The 5,566-nt window shown below is 31.7% G+C and overlaps 1 long non-coding RNA gene across 1 annotated transcript; it reads right to left on the bottom strand.

Moving 5' to 3' along the window:
- Positions 1-278: 278 nt before the first annotated feature.
- On the bottom strand, positions 279-2,811 carry LOC118490714. The gene is made up of 3 exons (XR_004889964.1): positions 2,502-2,811; positions 856-950; positions 279-545 (listed from the first exon to the last, which is right to left on the bottom strand). It is a non-coding gene; the product is annotated as an uncharacterized LOC118490714 (long non-coding RNA).
- Positions 2,812-5,566: the final 2,755 nt, after the last annotated feature.

Genomic DNA, 5,566 nt, shown 5'->3' with positions numbered 1-5,566 from the left:
AAATTTTCGACAAATAATTTCTTATTTTTCTTACAAATATCTAACAAATAGATTTTAAATTTTCCTACAAATTTCAAACAAATAAGTTCTAATTTTTCTTACAAATTTCCCACAAATATTTTTCTTTAAATTTTCCAACAACTTTTTGACAATACATTAATTTTCGGTTTCCTACGAATTTCCGACAAATAACAAAAAAAAATCTAAAAAAAATCAATAAAAATCAGTTTTTTTCAGCTAAAAATGCAGAAAATATCTAATACAATCTTGTTTACGAATTAACCAAAGATACAATAACATAAACTCAAGTTATCACATATTACAAAACTTACAATTTTTAACATATTGATCTAAATAGTACACAAAAAAAACTACCTTTAACTACACGGACAATCTAATTTTCTCATAACACCTTTCAATTGTTTTTGCATTCGTTGCTCCCCTTAATCTCTTTCAGCCCGCTCACGTAGCTTTCTTTCTTCACATTTGGTTTTCCAAATCTTGTCAAGCCTCCCATTCTTTATCCAGTTGTGTTTGAAAACCAACTAAAAATGATAACAAACACAATAAAGAACAAAATGCTAGAAGTTTTTATATAAAAAAAAAGACAAAAAGTTAATATTTTTGGTACATGGTGCATTTTTACATCAAATAAGAAAACAAAGTTTCGTTCCAACTGCTAATGCATCTACATGTGATACCTAGCTAATGCTATGAAGATGCATGCAAGATTGTGCCATTTCAACTCAAATATGATAAAATATACCTGAAACTTTTATATGGGTCATTTTGGATCATTTATAAGATAGTATGGGTGGGTTTGCATAAAGTAATTTAAGTCAAAAGGAAACTTACATAATGTAGACATGTCCTCCCCAACCACTTAAGCAATCACGGTCAACTAACGATATAAGTGCTTAGGAGATGGTTTCAAACAACTCCTCATGATCCTACATACACAATAACAAGTAGAGATTACATACTAATATAACACATTCAGTTTTAATCACATAAATGGATAACTCAAAAGCATTTTAAACAACATATACGACTTAAACGTATCTATCAATTGTGTATTATATAGAAAGAAGTCTGGATATCAAATAGAGTGTGCATCAGACTCGCAACATATAGATTATATTCATGACTGTCACTACAGTTCGGATTGTTGGTAATCATAACTGAATATGAACCATTTTTTCTTTAACATCTATCAATCAAATATAATATAAGCAACCTAAATGAAAAGACGAAAGCAAATTCACTCCAACATATATAAATAAGATCTAAAATCGCTAGATAAAAACTTATTACAAAAGTCTGCATTTTAAACAGCATATCCAAATCTAAATGAAGCACTACAAATTCTTGATGCTAATATATTTGACCTTCAAAGTCAAACCATGATCCGTTTGAAAGAAATCTAAAACATTAAAATAAGTGTGAAATTGTATACAAGTCCATTTGACCTTAAAAGTCTAGTTACTAGCTCTTAACTTTTTTTGGTCATACCGAAGTAAATACAAGTCCCAAATTGATTATGTTTTAATAGGGGGCATTTTTGACCCCTGAGGCGCACATCAACCGTTTTCAAAACCATGACCCGAACTAATACATTTGACCCATGACCCGACCATGTTTTGACCCATGACCCGACCCGACCCGAATTCCAGGTGTCTGTTTTAACATAGTTCAATTGTTTTAACACAGTTAAAAAGTTAGAATTTATAAAAGTAAATTATAAATTATTAGTATCCTAAAAAAGGGTTGTTTTGGTTTGGGTTAAAACGGGTTCGGATCGGAATGGGTTCGGGTCAGAACATGTTCGGGTTGGAGCGGGTTTCGGGTTAGGTCAGGTTGATTTAGGAAAAGGCTTTTGTTGTTAAAAGGACTTACGACTTACACGTCGTGTGTGTCGTTGTTAAAAGTATTAGGTGAGGTCAGCCCAATTATCTAAAATATATCTCATTCCTATTTATTCGCATATAACCCAATTACATATATGGTACCAAAGACATAGTTGTATTCTTAATTTTTTATAATAATCGAACTATCGGTTGTCATCAATCTGTGCAAGTTTAACTAGTGACATGCTTAGACACAACATCTAAAAGAATAATGATCACACATTCTAGAGCATACTTACTAGAAAACCAAAACTATAACATTTTCTAACTCTTTTAATTCATCGTATATGTTACTTTAAAGTCTACAATTAGCTTAATCTTGTGCACAAAAGAAGTAATCAGTTTTAAGACTAACTGGGCCCTTTTATAGATGCATACATTAATTAACATTATTATACGATAGCTTAATCAAATTCATCACATTAATTAACATTATTAAACAATAGATCCAAAGTCCCACAATACACAGAATACGAAACCCTTAACTGAGCCAAAATTCAAAGCAACAACAACAATTTTTTTCTCATATATAACACAAACAAATCATTAAATCAATTCAAATAAGACATAAATCACAGATGCATATAAACTTACAGTGAGATCAGGCAAGTAATCAGCGAAAGAGAGAGGTCTTTGGGGGAAAATTCAGTGGTGATGGAGAGAGAGATATACCATGGTGGAGAGAGCCGGTGATGGTGGTTCATCGTTGGGGTGGATAATCTTGGTAGGTGGCGGTCGGCGTTGGTGGGCAGCCGCGCGCACAGAGGGAACGACCCAAAAAAAAGTGATGGTATGGAGAGAAAGTTAGGGATTTGGGGGAGAAACTAAACCTAATGAAAATTGTGGAGGGAAGTACAAAATATTTGACAACTTGATGGGGGGAACTAATGAAATTCAGGAGGGAAGTTCAATTAACTTTTGAGATTTTTGGAAGTTAAAAGTCTCTTTTCAATCACCTACAATTTTGTCACAAAATATTTAATAATAATTTGTGGGTTACATCCGCGCCGTAGTGGGACGACATGATTTTTAACTTTTAAATAGCAAGCATCCGGTCAATATTGGTTACGGTATGACCAATAGGATATCTAGACATTTTTACATCGATTGTAACTAATATCAATACGGATATCGTCGTTCGGTCGATATCGGTTCGTTTCGTTATCTATACAATTAGTTAACCAATATATATGAAGTATGTGATTTTTTTGTTATGTGTATAGGTTTCTTATTTTGTTTTTTAAAAAAAAAAAACATATTCTTATCTTAGTTCCTCTAAAAAATTAAAATAAAATATATTCCACATCAACGTCAACTCAGCAAGGAGCTCCATTGTTAACTGTCTTGCACTGAGTGTTTTGCTAAGTGTTTTGCCGTAAGCTGTTGAGTGCAGTTGTACGAGTGTGTACCCAAAATTAGCCAAGTGTTCTAAAAACTAGCTCGCTACCCCTTTAAAAATAGAAGTTAACTATGCTAACTAACATCCCGCAATTCATGCAAGCCTTCCCACGACTCCATAACGTCCATTTTCAGTCAAGCACGTGCGGAATAACCGTGGAATATTCTTCAGGGACGTTGCCAAGACTAAGTCCAAGCTGTTACTCCTGCAAAACAATACCGAATTCAAAGTGAACAATCGTTAATATAAGGATCCTTAGGATGATCCATGATCCTGATCCTGATCCTGAAACACTTCTGAGGATCACTATCTGTCACAGAAGTAAGGATCACTAAACAGGATAACACATGAGGATCACAGGTCATTAGGAAATCCTCCCCTAACAGTAATATAGTGTCGTGTGCAGTGCAGTACAGCGTAGTATCGTACCGTACCGTATCGTATCGTATCTTACCGTATCGTATCGTACCGTACCGTATCGTATCTTACCGTATCGTATCGTATAGTATAGTAAGGTATCGTATCGTATGGTATAGTACAGTGTAATAGGGTGTCGTATAGTATAGTATAGTATAGTATAGTATAGTATAGTATAGTATAGTATAGTATAGTATAGTATAGTATAGTATAGTATAGTATAGTATAGTATAGTATAGTATAGTATAGTATAGTATAGTATAGTATAGTATAGTATAGTATAGTATAGTATAGTATAGTATAGTATAGTATAGTATAGTATAGTATAGTATAGTATAGTATAGTATAGTATAGTATAGTATAGTATAGTATAGTATAGTATAGTATAGTATAGTATAGTATAGTATAGTATAGTATAGTATAGTATAGTATAGTATAGTATAGTATAGTATAGTATAGTATAGTATAGTATAGTATAGTATAGTATAGTATAGTATAGTATAGTATAGTATAGTATAGTATAGTATAGTATAGTATAGTATAGTATAGTATAGTATAGTATAGTATAGTATAGTATAGTATAGTATAGTATAGTATAGTATAGTATAGTATAGTATAGTATAGTATAGTATAGTATAGTATAGTATAGTATAGTATAGTACTGTGTAGCATATTGCAATGGTATGGTATGGTATGGTATCATATTGTATTGTATTGTATAGTATCACATAATATAGTACCGTATAGTATAGTATAGTATAGTATAGTATAGTATAGTATAGTATAGTATAGTATAGTATAGTATAGTATAGTATAGTATAGTATAGTATAGTATAGTATAGTATAGTATAGTATAGTATAGTATAGTATAGTATAGTATAGTATAGTATAGTATAGTATAGTATAGTATAGTATAGTATAGTATAGTATAGTATAGTATAGTATAGTATAGTATAGTATAGTATAGTATAGTATAGTATAGTATAGTATAGTATAGTATAGTATAGTATAGTATAGTATAGTATAGTATAGTATAGTATAGTATCGTATAGTATTGTGTGGTGTAGTATAGTGTCGTGTTGTATGTGTTGTATGGTATATGATCGTATGGCATCGTACAGTATGGTATATAGTAATACAGTGTCATGTTGTATGGTATAGGATCGTACAGCATCGTACAGTATGGTATATAGTAATACAGTGTCGTGTTGTGTGGCAAAGGATCATATGGCATGGTACTGTATGGTATATAGTAATACAGTGTCGTGTTGTGTGGCATAGGATCGTATGGCATCATACAGTATAGTATGGTATATATAGTATATCATGGCATGGTATGGTATCATATAGTATATTATAGTATAGTATCGTATGGTATCGTATAGTGTGGTATGGTATGGTATGGTATGGTATGGTATGGTATGGTATGGTATGGTATGGTATGGTATGGTATGGTATGGTATGGTATGGTATGGTATGGTATGGTATAGGATGGTATAGTATAGTTTAGTATCGTATAGTATAGTATAGTATAGTATAGTATAGTATAGTGTAGGATGGTATAGTATAGTATCGTATCGTACAGTGTAGGATGGTATCGTATCGTATCATATAGTATAGTGTACTATGGTATGGTATGGTATGGTATGGTATGGTATGGTATGGTATGGTATGGTATGGTATGGTATGGTATGGTATGGTATGGTATGGTATGGTATGGTATGGTATGGTATCGCGCCCGTAATTCTTCCTCAACAGGGGTCAATTGCAACAAATTATTGATAAATTTAACATTTTATTTTTTAAAATTATATGATTTTTTTATAATTGACAATTAACAAAT

This window comes from Helianthus annuus, chromosome 3, assembly GCF_002127325.2.
Source record: "Helianthus annuus cultivar XRQ/B chromosome 3, HanXRQr2.0-SUNRISE, whole genome shotgun sequence".
NCBI lineage: Eukaryota > Viridiplantae > Streptophyta > Magnoliopsida > Asterales > Asteraceae > Helianthus > Helianthus annuus.
The sequence above is the reverse complement of the archived record's forward strand: the minus strand, read 5'-3'. Positions and strand labels throughout refer to the sequence as shown.